The sequence below is a fragment of the Myxine glutinosa genome, chromosome 11 (genome assembly GCF_964187855.1).
Source record: "Myxine glutinosa chromosome 11, kmMyxGlut1.1, whole genome shotgun sequence".
Lineage (NCBI taxonomy): Eukaryota > Metazoa > Chordata > Myxini > Myxiniformes > Myxinidae > Myxine > Myxine glutinosa.
In genome coordinates this window covers 12072664-12089968 of record NC_136271.1, presented here as the reverse complement: position 1 = coordinate 12089968, position 17305 = coordinate 12072664, and positions in this window count along the sequence as shown.

The following is a 17305-nucleotide window of genomic DNA, read 5'->3' as shown; positions in this document are numbered from 1 at the left end:
TATCGACCAGCGACTTGTGCTCAGGCATGGATGGCGGATCTGGCGGTCTACAAGACGAATCTTCATGGCTTCCCAGGGGCTTCGGCTCAGCACGAAGGGGGAATGCCGTTTGAAACTCGTGCTAAAGGGACGGGTTTTCCCTGATGTACACCTTATGGTTTTACCCGCATTATGTGCTTTCTATAACCCTCCCATGGGGACTCTGGTGAAGGCTACACGCCCGTGGGAACGCTTGGCGATGGATTTCAAGGGCCCATTGCCGGTGTCGAGCGGCTCTCGCTATCTGCTCACTATCGTTGATGAGTACTCGCGATTCCCCTTTGCTTATACGTGCGCGGACATGACTGCTGCCACGGTGATGCGATGCTTACAGAACTTGTTCTCAATGTTCGGTTACCCGGCCTATGTCCATACCGACCGGGGTGCGGTCTTCTTGTCTCAGGAGGTGCGCGGCTATCTGCTCCAAAATAACTGCGTCTAGTTACACCACGCCGTACAGACCCCAGGCTAATGGGCAGATCGAACGCTTCAACGGGATTATCTGGAGGGCCGTCATGCTCCACCTCCGGACCCTCGGCCGGGGCCTCGATAAATGGGCTTGGTCGCTACCTGCGGCGTTGAACTCGATCAGGGCTCTCCTGAGTACGGCAACCAACCAAACTCCCCACGAGCGACTTTTCCACCACCCCAGGAGCTCGGGGTGTATACGGTCTTTGCCCAGTTGGCTCGCTGGGCCCGGGCCGGCCTACCTTAAACGGGCGGTTCGCGCGACCAAGTACGACCCCCTTGTGGACAAAGTGCAGATTCTCCAGGCTAATCCTGAGCATGCTCGTGTGATGACGGCTGATGGCCGTGAGACTACTGTCTCCGTCCGTCACCTTGCCCCTTGCGGGGTCGACGACCTAAGTAGGGAATCAGACGAACCGATCGAACCCATCTATGAGTCTATGGCCTCTCCCGACGCTCCCATCGCCGAAAGTCTACCGACCCTCCCCTCGCCGAGACTACCTGGGCCCGACGACTTGGAGTTACCCCCTTCGTCACCCGACCCTGTTGGCGCCTCTGACGCCGGGGACACAGGGATATGTGATGCCGTACCCGGGGAATTTCGGACGCGTGCTGGCAGAGAAATACGCCGCCCGGCCCGATACGGTTGGGTCGACTGATATTCCGCACCCTATTCGTGCTGATGCTCACTCGCTTTTAGCCGCGCGGCCGTATAATTCTGACGGGGGGAGAATGTAGTGAAATCGTATTCGTACTGAACCCGGGGTGATGCTCGCTGCACGTTGACACCGCTAGGGGCGTGACTATAAGACCCGCTGCTGCGAACGGTGCTCCAGAGACTTCTCCTGTGACATGTTATATCGGTAGCCTCGCTAACGGTACGCCTGTATAGAATATCCAGCTTGCTTGCATTGAATGATACTAGGGCGTGCCCGTACTATATATATATCTAAAATTATATCCCCCCCCTCTATTTACATGAAATGGTTTGGTTCATTCGCAAAGCCAAAGCGAACGGCTTGCGAGTACGGTGACCATACCTTGGGAACCACTTGTCTGATTAATTTCAAACCTTGAAAAGGCACATCCTCGGGTCCCCAGCAATATACCTGGCAAGTTTCAAGTATATCGGACCGGTAGTTGTCGAGAAACAGCGGTCGCATACAGACACACAGAGATTACTGGAATTTATAGATAGACTAGGGCATGCCCGTACTATATATATAGGACGTGCCCGTAAGTGCGTGATGTTACCGTACAATGAATGTATCGTCCCGACGCCGCAGCTCGGATGGCGCTGCAGTTAATCGGGCCCCCAAATTCCTCATCGACGATAACTAAACAATATATTATATGAATCGCACCGTACATACCTCCTTCTAGATCTTGTTCTTGTCTTGATATACTCACTCAGGCTCACTCTATTACGACTGAGTCCTCCCAGCTCCTCCAAATGGCGCCCGCTCGCCGCTACGTAAGTCCGGAAGTGACGTCCTCATTTGACTGTCCGGAAGGTCGCATATCGCAGGAAAGCGAAAGAATCGCAAACTAGTTTTAATTAGTTTTAAAACATCGTTTAACGCCAACATAGCGCCAACATAGTTTGCCGACGGGAAATAAATGAATACGCTCTCAAATGTGCCATCCGAGGCAGAGTCTGTTCGCCACGTTCGGCACACGTGATAGCTCGCTGCTCTCTGATTGGTTGAATCGTTTTTTGGACATAGCTCGGTAACTACTTCTGCGATTAATTTAAAACCTTGAAAAGGCACATCCTCGGGTCCCCAGCAATATACCTGGCAAGTTTCAAGTATATCGGACCAGTAGTTGTCGAGAAACAGCGGTCACAGACATACAAACATACAAACATACAAACGTACAAACAAACATACACACAGAGATTACTGGAATTATAGATAGATGAATGGACCCATGAGATGTCGCATCGTATACTTATTGTGTATTTCTACTTTACAGGATGATGTGATGATCTAAATGCAATTAAACCAACCATTGGACTAAAGTTGTGTGGACCTGATTGGTTTTCCACAACAGGGGGCAATACCACCTATTAGAGCCAAGGGTGTACTTACTTTTTCCACATGCGAAATTTGCATTTATGTTTATTTAAGTTATACAATGGACTACAAAATGTAAATGTTTCATGATATTTGTTATATTATATCACCTTTATCTATCAATATTGTTGAAATGAAGATCAAATAGCTGTATGTTGAAATATGTTGAAAAAGTCAAAACTTTACATGGGGTGTACTTACTTTTTCACGTGACTATATATATGACGTGACTATATAAACTGTATATATATATATTGATGCGGATATGAGGATTGCATTTTTTTGATTGTGTGTATTGTATTGTTGTAAATTGCTGTGTAACATTGTTGATTATGGCCCCTCCTGCTTCCGGAGTTGTGTAAAGGTAAAAAGGGCGTCCCGGTAGTTAATTCCATGAAACACCACATTGAAGGACACGATAAAACCCTTGTTCAGTAGTTTATATCCTTATTATGTGTTTTAGAGTAAGGCCTTGTCTTCCAGTAACATGACACTCCATTGCACCAAGTAAAAGAGATAGATTCCCTTCATTCCCATTCCCAAAAACCTCCATTTCCCCTTTCGTAATGGCCAAGCCTCAATTTGGCAATTACATCCCCTCCAAAGCCGCCATTGACCACGAGGCAGGGTTGGGGAAGAAAGGCGGGTCTCCACCTCGTCATAGAGGGGAGGAGTAAGTCGGCCCCGCTCATCCAACCCAGAACGAGGGGTTTGGCTTGAGAGGGCGGAGAGAGAATGCTTGGGGGAGGTTCGAAAAGGTTGAAGGGCGGGGCCTATATAACCCGCCGCGGGACGCTCCCCAAGAGACAAGCAGATGAGTCCAAGAGATGAGCTGAAAGGCTGAGCTGAGCTGCGTGGTGAGGTGGAAAGGAAAGAGCTGGGTCGTCAGAGCAGGGCTGAGTTGTGAGGTCCAAAAGCAGAAGATCATCCAGGGAAGCACAAAGCCTGCTATTCGTCACCTTGCTCGCCAGCAGCAGCGTCTACAGCAGCAACAAGACTCGACAGCCGTTTGGGGCCTGGCCGGCAGTTTGGAGCAGGGCCGCGAAGGGACGGCGGCTGCCGAACGCGCCGATTCGTGCTGCCGAACAAATTGGACTTTCCTCTCCTTCCAGCAAATTCCTATCATCATTCCCCGTGTGAGTCGTCTTTGTTTGTTCTGTCCTGGGTAGGTAATTAAGTCTGTATAAGCTAGTAATTTGCACTGTGTTACCTGTTTTTTTCATGTCCGCTGTAAATACCCGTGACTGCTCTTTTTGCTTATGTGTGTGTAAATAATAATAAACCCCGTTACTCTTCTGTACGTCTTCTTCTTCTTCCTCTTTGCATTCGTCGTCTTAGTCTTTTCCATATTGAGTAGCTCTGGCGCGATATGGCCAACGTCTGGGTGAATCGGGTTTAGTCGGGGAAAAACTGTTCGGCCGCGGTGCCTCCGCTCGGCAAACAACATCCTTAACCGTGGACCGTAACAATATATATATATATATATATATATATATATATATATATATATATATATATATATATATAGTTGTGGATTTGAGAATTGCTGTGTTTTTTTTAATTGTAGTGTAATGAATTGTTGTAAAAATCACCCTCCGTGTTGTGTGTAAAGGTCAAAGGTCGTCCCTTAGTTCGGCCATATACAATCACGTAGCAAATCATAGATCTCCCTGTTCAGTAGTTATCTCCTTTTTATGTGTATTAGTTTAAGGCTCTGTTCCCACTAGTTGACACTGCATTCCACCAAATGAAATAAGGTAGAATCCCCTTTCAATTGCCACCAAAACGCAATTGCCAGCAGCATTCGCTGCCCTTTGGCTGGGGCACACTCAAATCGCCCCAAAACCTCCATTACGCACGCGGTCAAGTTGGGAAAGAAAGGCGTGTCTCCACCTCGTCATCAGAGGGTGGGGCCAGGAGAGCCCCTACAACCAACCAAGCACGAGGGGTTTGGCTTGAGAGGGCAGAGGATGGACGATCGGGGAGGTTCGCGAAGGTTAGAGGGTGTGGCCGATATAACCCGCGGCGGGACACCCCCACCTCAGATGAGTCCTGGGAGAGCACGCGACGTCCCCACGGCGGCACCAAGAGACGATTGAGGAAAGAGAGAGACGTGAGGGGGTGCCTGTATTGCGGCAATAGGCCAAGACCCTCTAGGCCCTATTGCCGGTCGGTGAGACGCCAGGCCGTTTTTGCCGGGTTTTCGCCTCGAGCCTGGAGCGTGAACCGCGAGCGTGGACCTCAACGCCTGAACCATCTGCCCCGGACCTTCTTCCCGGACCACCTGCCTGGACCCTTCGCTCCACCCATTCCTGCCATAACATCCTTTTGTGTACGTGAGTTTGTTCTGTGTGTCTTGTCCCTGGGAATAAGTTAAGCCTGTTTAGATAAGTTAATACAGTGGAACCTTGACTTACGAGTGCCCCAACTTACGAGTTTTTCGAGATACGAGCCGTCGCTCGGGTGGTTTATTGCTTTGAGATGCGAGCCGAGATCCGAGTTACGAGCTTTCGCCACCCGGTCACGTGGTTATCTTGCCGTGCAAGTACAGTATCTCTGTCGTATAGCGCTGCATTTTTGTTTTCGCATTTTGGTTATTTCGAGTTTACGCCGCCAGGTGGGTTCTGGTCACGTGGTTATCTTGCCGTGCAAGTACAGTACGTATCTCTGTCGTATAGCGCTGCATTTTTGTTTTCGCATTTTGGTTATTTCGAGTTTACGCCGCCAGGTGGGTTCTGGTCACGTGGTTATCTTGCCGTGCAAGTACAGTACGTATCTCTGTCGTATAGCGCTGCATTTTTGTTTTCGCATTTTGGTTATTTCGGAAAATTTCTTAGTTTTAACCATGGGGCCTAAGAAAGTGAGTGGCAAGTGCAGTGCTGAGAAGAAGAAGAGGATGATGTGCTTGGATATAAAACACGCAATCGTCGAAAAACATGAGCGAGGTGTCGAGTAGGACGTATATAACGGCAGAGGAGAAGAGCATGCCAGGCCACAACTTGTGGATATAAAACACGCAATCGTCGTGTTTTATATAAAACTTGTGCTTGGATATAAAACACGCAATCGTCGAAAAACATGAGCGAGGTGCCGAGGAGGACGTATATAACGGCAGAGGAGAAGAGCATGCCAGGCCACAACTTGTTCAGAGTGCCGGCGATAGCTCGCCTTCTCTTTGTGGAAGACACGGTGAGATCCTTAACATCCAACAACTAATGGGACGCAAACGGGGCGCCCAGTTTAGCGGTACACACATTGATGAATCACCCTGCCTGTGATTCACCCATGACAGGTTATAGCTGGGTCGGGATTCAAACCCAGGCTGGACAGTTTAGACTTTAGAGTCAAGTGTGCGTACCTCCAGTCCAGGCCATCCTGCCAACTTGTATGCTGCATACAGGTGAAATATAAAGCGCGAGATATTTTTATATATACTGTATATTAAAAAAAAAATTGGTGTGGTTTTTGGCGGGCTGGAACGGATTAATAGCATTTCAATGCATTTCAATGGGGAAATTTGATTTGAGATACGAGCAATTTGAGTTACGAGCTCGGTCACAGAACGAATTAAACTCGTAAGTCAAGGTTCCACTGTATTTGCACTGTGTCTCCTTCCATTCTTTCTGTCTTTATTTTATTATCCTTCCTTCTCCTTGGTTTCTTTGGTCTTGTAAATAGTATAAATAAATCATATTTGTATTTCCTACCTTGGTTCTTTTTCTTCTTCTTGACATCCGTTCGTCTTTGTCTTTTCCCCATTGAAAACCTGTGGCACGATTTGGCCAACGTTCAAGAATCGGGTCTAGTCCTTGTTAATGGTTCTTGCCCCGGTTGCTAAAACCGCTCGGCAATTAACATCTGTCCGCGGTACGAACGGGGCTGCGCACCTGCCTTTCCGGAGGTAGCTGTGTAGCGTCAGGAGCGGAGACGGCCAGTGAAAATAGAAGGGGGGATTATCCCCCCCCCTAAGGGGAGTGCCGTACTCCGCGTCCGTAACAATTGGTGTCAGGAGTGTCGGATTCGGACCTGAAGCGCGAATAGCGTGCTCAAAATTTCGAGTGGCCCGAGATTTTGTTTTTAACATCCTAAATTAAAAAATCGTGCCATGGATGGTCAAGGCGACAGGATGCCGGTGGGGGAATTAGAAGAGGGGTTAGGGGTAACCCAGGACCAGAGGGAAGAAATGGAGGAGGAGAGAAATGGTGAGGTGGTTGAGGGGGTTTCAGGCGCACAAAATGGCGCCCTCACGCATGTGGTTGCAGCGGCACCAAATTTAGCCGCGCCCGTGACCGTGGCAGCACCGGTGGATTTAAACCCTTTTATGGTGCAAATGGAGGCCCTTATGGCCAAGAATAGTGAGCAATTGGGAAACCAAATAGGAGGTTTGGAAAACAGAATGCGGGGCCAAATGGGGGCAATGAGAGACGGGTTGAATAGTCTAGAACAAAGGATGGGGGAGCGATTAGAAAATCAAATCGGGGGGCTGGAAGCTAAATTTAAGGGTTTAGACAACAAATTTGAGGGGTTAGACAAGAAATTTGAGGGGTTAGACAATAAATTTGAGGGGTTAGACAACGGGATAAAAGGGGTGAAGAATGGGTTAACGGGGCTAGAAGACAAGATGGAAGGCAAATTGAGGGAAATAGGGGAGCAATCCGCCCGGGAAATCAAACAGATGGGGAACCAGATAGAGGAGGTGAAAGTCGGGTTGGAAGGTAAATTGGATGCTCAAAGTAATGAATTGGAACAGATGAGGGCGGCATCTACCAAAGCGATGGGAGAAATGGGGGAGGAGATCAGACGAGGTGTGGGCGAGGATGTCTCGAGGGTACGTGAGGAGGTAAAGCGAGGTGAGGAGCGTATGGAGAAAGAGGTGAGAAGTGGGACGGCAAAGTTACAAGGGGGCATAGAGGAGTTGACGCAGGGGGTGGAACAGCTGACGGTGGGACAAAAGGAATTAGTGGAACAAGTGGAGAAGAACACTGCGATAATCGGGGGGTTAAAGGCAACGCAGAAAGACATCAAGAAGGAACTTATAGCGACAAAGAGGGAATGTCAGATGGTACATGAGGGATTGACAAAGAGGTTGGACGAGGTGACGGAGGCAATGGAGACGAAAGACCGGGAGGTGAGGACGCACATAGAAACGCTCAAGGTGGCATTAGAGGAAGAGATTGAGGAGACGCACCGGGAAATAAAAGAGGTGAAGCAAAAGTTAGAGGATGTGGAAGAGGGGGTGAGGGAAATTAAGAAGAGACGGAGGGAAACTAAGAGGGAGATAAAGGAGGAGGTGATGGAATATGTACAAGGTCGGTGCTCAAATCGTGATGGTGTGCTTGCTAACCAAATAAAGAGTTTGCAGGTGGAGGAAGAGGAGCGACGACGAGGTGCCAAGGTGAGTGGCGATATACTCGGAAATGTATATGGTGTGAGGGGAGATTCAGTCGGCTTGGGGGTTGGTATGGACCCGGGTGTTCGTGAGAGGCCGCTGGTGAAGTGTACGACAGGTACAGAGTGTGAAGGAGGAGGTGTGCGAGGATGTCCGACGATGGGGTGTGTGAGGAAAAAGTGCGCGCCGAGGAGTGAGTGTGCTGTCGAGAGTGAGTTGGTCGTAGCGCGTGTGCGGGGGGGGGACATGGAAGCGCGGGATGGGGAGTGGTACAGGGGATGTAACGAAAGAGTGCACACCTGTGGTTAGTGTTATGGAGGGTGTGATGGGAGAGTGTGCGCAGGAGGATGCATGAAAAAGGTGTGTAACGGAGGGGTGCATGATAAAAGAGTGTGCGGTCGAGAGTAAGGGTGAATGCGCGACCGAGTGTGGTGGTAAGAGTGACGAGAGTGACACGGAGTACGAGTTGGTTGTGGCAGGTGAGAGAGGATGCACACCTGGAATGGAAGGATGCACACCTGAGATGGTCGAGCGCGTGCGGGAATGCACCCTGGAGTTAGTAGTAAAGCACGTGGTTGGGTGTGCGGAGGTGAGCACACCCGTGGTTGTCATAGAGGATGTGACCGAGGAGGGGGCGCGAAGAGGTGTGTTGGTGAGGTGTGCGAACGACGTGTGTGTGCTAAGGTGTGCGGTGGTCAGAGGAGTGACGAAGCCTATGAGTGTACCGGGGGGGGGGGGGGGGGTGTAAGAGAAGGTGCAATGACGGAGAGCATGGAGACAGCTGGATGTGTGAGCAAGGAACGGAACGCGGGGTTTGAGCATGCAAGTGGTGCATCGACGCTAAATGGGATAGCGGTTAGATCGACCTGTAGCCGAAGCGAGCCCTCGGTGCGTGCCGGGCTTCGTGTGCAGCGGGAACCAGCGGGGATTGTAACCACGGCGGTTTCAAAGGAACCACCGTACGCGATCCACGCCGGGCCGTGCTCTGAACGGTTGCGTCCGTGCTCCGCTAAGCGGAGCGGGCGGCCCGGTCGGAAGGGTCGTCACGGCAACCCCTTGTGGTTGAGACGTCCCGGCAGGGCGAGATCGGGCCATCGGATGGCTCCGTGCCGAGATGGTGCGTGGAATCTCGGCCCGAGTAAACCTACCCTGAACCAAGTGCCGGACGGATCCAACCGCGGGAGACGAACAACCCGCATTCATTGCTCGACTTTGCGAAGCCGGGCTTTGGAAATGAATTGGCGCACCGAGAGGCTCAAGTGAGTAGACGTGTGAGGGTGATAGCAGTAGTGAATTTGAAAAGCAAAATTTCTGATTGGCAATTTTTTTTTGATGATTGGCAGGTGATTGGTAGAGTGATTGGCAAATTTTTGATTCGTTGCAATTGGATGAGCCAAATTGATAGTGGAAGATGCCCGATGTGGTGGGATGGCAACTCTGCCATCTCTCACAAACAGGGGGCAAAGGAGCAATAGTTTTATGGGGTTTGGCAGTGAAAACTAGGCCTGGAGGGATAGGATAAAGTGTGTAGGGACCTAGCGATGACCATAGGTAACGGTAAGGTAAGTAGCAACATTGGACAGGTAGTTGGGGACATAGAGAGGGTAGTTGGATTATAATGACGAGGGAGCGCAATAGTTTAAAGGGAAGACGGGGAAGCGCGAGTTTTAGCAGGGCACCAGGTAGATCAGATGATGCCGTGTGTGTGTTTAAAAGTGTACTCAGGAGTGTATTGTGAGAAGGTGATTGTGAGTTGTATTGAGCGTGGAGGTGTATGGAGCAGTGTATGAGTGAGTAGTGGTGATTGTGTGTTGTGTTGACCAAATGGTCCAGGGAGGAAGGAGGGTGCAGGAAGCACCAGGTGTAGGGGTGATTGCACAGGTGTGCAACTACAGGTGTATGGAGAATGGTTGTGTGGAATACATGGAGTATGGAATATATGGAGTATGGAATGGATGGGGTGGAGTGAGTATGGTGGCAACTGTGGAGTGGAGTGGATGGTGCGAAGGTGTGAATGGGGGAAGAGTGGACCCCTATCACGAATACCTGGGGAGGGTAGTTTAAGAGTTAGGTAGAGGGTACAGGTAAATTGTGGTTGGATATTGGCATCTGTGGTCCGTGGTGGAAGGATGGTGTTTGGATGGGTGCATTAGTGATGTGGAAATGGCTGGGCATGTGGCGTGTTAGTGTGTGTAGTTGAATGGGCACTCCACCACTGTGAGGATGTCGGCCAGGTGAGGCCGCAGGTGGGCTCTGGGAGCCGTTAGAGTTGTGGATGGGGCCCGAGGATCCGGAGGACGGACGCGGGTAGCCCAGTGCCAGAGAGGGCACCGAGTGGGGAGAACGCCAGAGGGCCTTCCCCAGTAGATAGGTTAGGATAAGGAGCAGGTAAGCTCGAAGGCAACTGCAGTGGTGGAGGTGTGCAGGTGGGTAGACCTGCTGGGAGAGCCACACGACCCAGTCCTAAAATTGTGCAAGGGCACAGGGAGTTGAATCGGGGGAGTGAGACCCCAAATTGATGAAGCACCACAGTTTGGTCAATGGGAATTTGGTTCTTAAAACCGCATAGAGTAAGTTGGCCAATGGATTGGCAGGGAAAGACCCCGGGTAGTGTAAAGTGTGGTAATGTCATTTAGAAGATAGTTAGGATTAAGAATCTCCTCGCACCATCACACCCACTCACTTGAGGTGACAAAACTCCACACCATGCCAGGTTTTTATTATTTTGGTGCAAATGTTTGGAATGTGAGACGCATCATGACGTGGGTGTGACATTATGCTTTGTTGTTCCATCTCTCCCTCCTTATGAGGATTGATGATGAATTGGGTGATGGCAAATTTGGTTAGAGGGATTGTGGGGACGAATTTGGTACAGGGGAAATATAGGGGAGACGAGACAGCAGTGACGAAATTGTAAATGTGTAGATTTTTGTACATATGGGGTAAGGGCAAGGGTAGAGTAGGTAACAGGGGGGGTGACGTACGGTAGGGACGAGCTTTCTCACTTCGCTCTCCGTACGCACCTCGTCTTGCATTGCCTTGTTTGATGTGTACCCTTGTGACCTTACCCCTCACTCACCTGTCTTCTATCCCCCTATCTCCCACCCGAGGACTGTGCTCTCTGGGCACCGAGGGGAGCGTGCGGGAGTCCGCCATTGTGTGCCCGAACTCTCGCAACCACAGCTGCCTGCATCGATGCACCACTTATGGACCACATGTCTGTGGCTGAGCACCGCTCATGGACCCCACGGGTTGGGGCATGGCCCCTCTGCTGGAACCGGCCATGATGGCCCAAGATCTTGCTGGCGGACCTCGGTAACGTGGCACCTATGCCATACAGGTGAACCACCCCTAGTCGGTCCCTGTGGGCCATAAATAAAAAGTGGACACGTTTGGTGCTTTTTATTATGTCCAAATAGGCCGCCAGTAAGAAGATGAAGAAAGACAACATCAGGAAGAACCATGGCCAGCAGAGGGAGCCGAAGAGAAAGACACCAACAGGGGTTTGGTTTTTTTTATATGAACGGTGGTGACTGTGCACTGGTTGGTGCTTTTGGTGCTTTCTGGTGTTTTGGTGCGTTTTTGGTGCTGTATGGTGTGTCGATGCAGGGCAGGCTGTCTCCCTCCCCCCCCCCCCAAAGAACAATCACAGGTCCTGGGTTAGTTTTGTAAATACAAGTAGCGTCAACTGTAAATAATGCTCCCCCATCATTCATGTTGTAGTTTGAAGACAATTCCGCAATTCGGTTAGCTGTGGGCGTAAGTCTGTTAGGCAGGGTGCAATGCAGCAGCGGGACATACTTATTTGTGTTTTAAAACTGTCACACTCAGGGTCAGGTTAAATGTAGAGGGAACTACACCTACGTGCCACACTAAAGGTAAAAGTTTAATAGGCCCGGGATGTGCCTAAGAGGAGGAGGGTGCAGTGTTGTGGATTTGAGAATTGCTGTGTTTTTTTAAATTGTAGTGTAATGAATTGTTGTAAAAATCACCCTCCGTGTTGTGTGTAAAGGTCAAAGGTCGTCCCTTAGTTAGGCCATATACAATCATGTAGCAAATCATAGATCTCCCTGTTCAGTAGTTATCTCCTTATTATGTGTATTAGTTTAAGGCTCTGTTCCCACTAGTTGACACTGCATTGCACCAAATGAAATAAGGTAGAATCCCCTTTCAATTGCCACCAAAACGCAATTGCCGGCAGCGTTCGCTGCCCTTTGGCTGGGGCTCGCTCGAATCGCCCCAAAACCTCCATTACGCACACGGTCAAGTTGGGAAAGAAAGGCGTGTCTCCACCTCGTCATCAGCGGGTGGGGCCAGGAGAGCCCCTACAACCAACCAAGCACGAGGGGTTTGGCTTGAGAGGGCGGAGGAAGGACGATCAGGGAGGTTCGCGAAGGTTAGAGGGTGTGGCCGATATAACCCGCGGCGGGACGCCCCCACCTCAGATGAGTCCTGGGAGAGCATGCGACGTCCCCACGGCGGCACGAAGAGATGATTGAGGAAAGAGAGAGACGTGAGGGGGTGCCTGTATTGCGGCAATAGGCCGAGACCCTCTAGGCCCTATTGCCGGTCGGTGAGACGCGAGGCCATTTTTGCCGGGTTTTCGCCTCGAGCCTGGAGCGTGAACCACGAGCGTGGACCTCAACGCCTGAACCATCTGCCCCGGACCTTCCTCCCGGACCACCTGCCTGGACCCTTCGCTCCACCCATTCCTGCCATAACATCCTTTTGTGTACATGAGTTTGTTCTGTGTGTCTTGTCCCTGGGAATAAGTTAAGCCTGTTTAGATAAGTTAATATTTGCACTGTGTCTCCTTCCATTCTTTCTGTCTTTATTTTATTATCCTTCCTTCTCCTTGGTTTCTTTGGTCTTGTAAATAGTAGAAATAAATCATATTTGTATTTCCTACCTTGGTTCTTCTTCTTCTTCTTGACATCTGTTCGTCTTTGTCTTTTCCCCATTGAAAACCTGTGGCACGATTTGGCCAACGTTCAAGAATCGGGTCTAGTCCTTGTTAATAGTTCGTGCCGCGGTTGCTAAAACCGCTCGGCAATTAACATCTGTCCACGGTACGAACGGGGCTGCGCACCTGCCTTTCCGGAGGTAGCTGTGTAGCGTCAGGAGCGGAGACGGCCAGTGAAAATAGAAGGGGGGATTAACCCTCCCCCCCCCCCCCCTAAGGGGAGTGCCGTACTCTGGTTCTGTAACAATATATATATATATATATATATATATATATATATATATATATATATATGTATATATGTGTATATAACTCAAAGTTGTATCTTTGGAGTAGAGATAGTAAATTGTGTTTCAATAATCCAAGGTAGTGTGTACATAGTCGTGATGGAAAGGTGCATATAAATAAATAATTCGAAGTTGTGTTGTGGAAGTGGAGATGGTAAAATGCATATAAATAAATAAATGATCCAAAGATTGGTTGTGATGGTGAAGTGTAAAGAGATAAATAAAGAATCCAAACTTGCATGTTGGTCGTGGAGCTCACAGAGTGTAAATAAATAAATAATGGCTGCCAAAAGCACATACTATCCTCTACTATTTTCTCCCATAACATTTTTTTTAATTGCCAAAATTTCGACTTACAATTGTGTGTCCCATGACCTTTTCCTCCTCTCCCAAAATCATTCGAGGTGCGTCGTCCCCAGTTGGTATTGTATACATGTGCTGAATATAAAGGATGCGTCCAGTCATTTCCAGGTGGATGGGTAGGACAGGGCTGACAGCACCCAAAATAAAAGCCCCAAGCTTGGCTGATGTCTGGTTGGGGGTAAATAAACAAAACTGCACTGATTGCAAATACGATTCATATGATTAATACACAGGACCAAGGGCTGCATAAATTTTGAATGATTTTGTTAAGTACTGTATTTATATTTCTTGTAGAGTTTTCTGCTTGTCATTCCTATCTATGATTTGCTACGGAATGAATTTCCTCCGAAAACCCCCCCAATCAATATCGAGCATTTGAAAATCGTAATTTCTAGCAAAGACACCCAGTGAAATGGCAATTACTGGAGTAAATAGTGAATTTGATCATTTATTGATACACCCCAGGTTTTTGGAGTATATATATTTAAGTGTCAGAAATATCAGAAACTCCACAATACGACCAGGGCCTCCACTCCAAGGCCAGAAACTCCACAAAAGTCCACCGACATCATTTCGACCTGGTCGGACACTCAGGGACCTTTTAGTAAAAGCAAAGCACCCACAGCCCCACAGCAAAGAAACTAAGATTCCAGGCTTCCATAAATGCACAGCAAACAAATGTATTATTCACAAGCATTTACTAGAAGGAAACAAATTTTGTCGTTCTAGCACCGGACAAAAAATCCCAATCACCTCCTATATGGACTGTAAACCTACATGGGTCATATACCTAATCACTTGCCAAAAGTGCACCAAACAATATGTTGGAAAACTGAAAACACACTCTACACACTCTTTAATAACACACGGTAAGAAATCAGGAACTTTCACACCAATCTCTACCTTACACTGTACATTTTAACCAACCAGATCACTCTATAAACGATATTCAAAACTCTACCATCGAATCAATTACAATTCGATCACACACCACAATTCTGAGACGTGAGTCTTTTTGGATAAACAAACTTCGGACAAAATTCCGTCATAGCATACATTTTGTCGATTAACGGATGTTCAACTCTTTCAATCCACCTCAACTCATCCAACTCATTCACCGTAACTCATTCACTTCATTTTTTCGTAAACATCCCTTTTACCTTTATATATGTCGTTAACAAAATAATGTAGGCAGTGTACAGTATTGATATAAATATAAACAGTATATGAACATATGCTTGTATTTGTTTATATATGTATATATACGTGTATATATATATAAATGTATATATATATATATATATTTATATATATATATATATATATATATATATATATATATATATATACGTGTGTATATGTGTATAAAGTGACTCTTGGATGAGTTGGAGGCCGATCCATATACAGTGCATTAAGTCGCGCGAGTGATAATGGCTGTGTAATCGCCAGATGTGCTGAGAGTCCCGCATTTGCCGTTCCACCTCATCGGCTGCCTTTGTTCGGGAGACGCTACGAGGTTCCTTCCACGGCCTGCTGCCATCTTCGCGGGATGTGCTGGGACTGTGGAGAGCTGGACGGGGCCGATCCTGGACGACCACGTCGACGCGTCTGGCTGGAATATCAACCCATCTGCAATTCCCTGTGTGAGTGTGACGGGCCCGAGTCCGGGGGATAAGATAAGACTGGTTAAGTGCTGCCCTGTGTCTCTGCGTCCCCGATCATTGTATATACATGTGGGAATAATTAAACCTGTGTTCTTCCTTTTTCCATTCGATCGTTTCTGTGGTTTCCTCATTGGCTAAGCATGGTACGAATAGAACCGCTCGAATCGGGTTCCACTACTAAACTGCACGGACCACGTGGTACTCAATCCGCTCGGCATACCCAAACCACACGTGGCTCGTGCGAGGCTTGCTTCCTCGCTTCCATGGCAGCACAGGAAATTAGGTACGAGAGAGAGTTGGTCCCGAAACCCTACTCTGCGTTTGCCCAGAAGGGACGTTTCAGGTCACGGTTCCGTCAAGCCCAGAAAGAACAAGGGGATTAATCCCCCCCTTGGTAAGGGGAAGAAGGGCGGCAGAGAACCGTAACAATATATATATATATTGGTATAATATACAATATATATATATATACGGTCCCCGGCACGTCCCGTGAAGATGGAGGTAGGCGAAGGCAGGAACTCGTATCGTGTCACTCGAACAAAACGGGTAATAATCTCGGGGCAAACGGTAGAGGGCGGCTTTGCGCGGCTGGCAGTTATTCAGCCGCGTGCACTCGCTTTCGCTGAACCATGCAAGTTATCACCGCCCTGGCTGTGCCCATGTATTCCTCGTAACCAAGTTCATACAGCGCGAATGATTCTCTTCAAGCGCGTCTCCCTTCTCAGAACTCAGAAGTCACTCCAGCGCACCTCTCCCATAACTCTGGGGGCTCCCGACTGAACTCACGCGCAACTCAACTGAGTACTGACGAGTGCCTCTCCCATAACTGGACTCCCGACTCAACTTGACGTGCAACTCAACTGAGTACTGACGAGCGCCTCTCCCATAACTGGACTAGCGCCTCTCCCATAACTGGACTAGCGCCTTTCCCATAACTGGACTGAGGTGGGGGCTTCGCGCAAAGGGTTTTATTGCCACGCCCTTAACCAGATCGAATCTCCCAACCACGCCCTGTGATGCAGTGCTGCAGCCACACGCTGTGAGCCCTGATTGGTGACTCATGCTTACCGTCCCCACTGCCGCCGCGCCGACCTCAACCCTCCTCCACCTCCGAGGCCTACCTCGTGTTAACTCGACTCGTGAGCAACCAATGCTTAACAAACTGGATCGAGCCTGTAGAGGTGGAATGGTTTGTAGAAGTAGGGCCTATCCTCCTGTCTTTACAACAACGCAGGATTAACATTGGAAGGGGCCTACTCTCACATATACTAAGACATAACTATACTACAAATGAGGTTACATGTTGCACGTGTGACTATGGGGGGGGCAAACCTTTAACCTTTATTAACCTTTACTGTACCAATATCAAATCCGCAGCAATATATATATATATATATCTGACCATATGGTGCCCCTCGTCAGGATGTATTTTTCGGCTTTTGAATGTTGATGTGGACGTTTCGAAGAAGAAATTGTTAATTTATCATTGATGTGCAGAATTCGAAGCTGCGATTGTTTTCATTCTTGGTTTTGTGAGATACTGTGGATCGCCACAGTAACTGGTGCCTTGGAATCCTGTTGCACCTGCTAAAGGGACGTGTAGGTGTGCATGGGACATCACGGATTTCTTCCATGTGAAGGCCAAGTATTTGTAGTTTTCATCATTAGGCCTTATTTATTGTCATGACAAATGCTGCTCGATTTGGGAATTGGAGACAACGTCGCTGAAATGGTGAAGGTTTAATTCGTCTCTCCATGATCCACACTGAAGGCGTGTTTTCTGGGAAGGAGACGAAATTACGTGCAAAGGTGATCAATGAGAACGGTTCTAAACTCTTCGCAACATAAACAATGCCGAAGTTTATGGTCCACATATTGTAGTTGTCTTAACAACTTAAGCTCAACTTGGATGGACGTTAAAGCTCGAGCTATGAAAATGTAGTGCTGCCTAAAACAACCCTCACCAACTCCAAAAAGAAAAACAAGATTGAGCAGGATGTAACTGAGTGAAGAGGCATTTTTTATTGAAAATACATCAAGTATTCAGCTGTGGG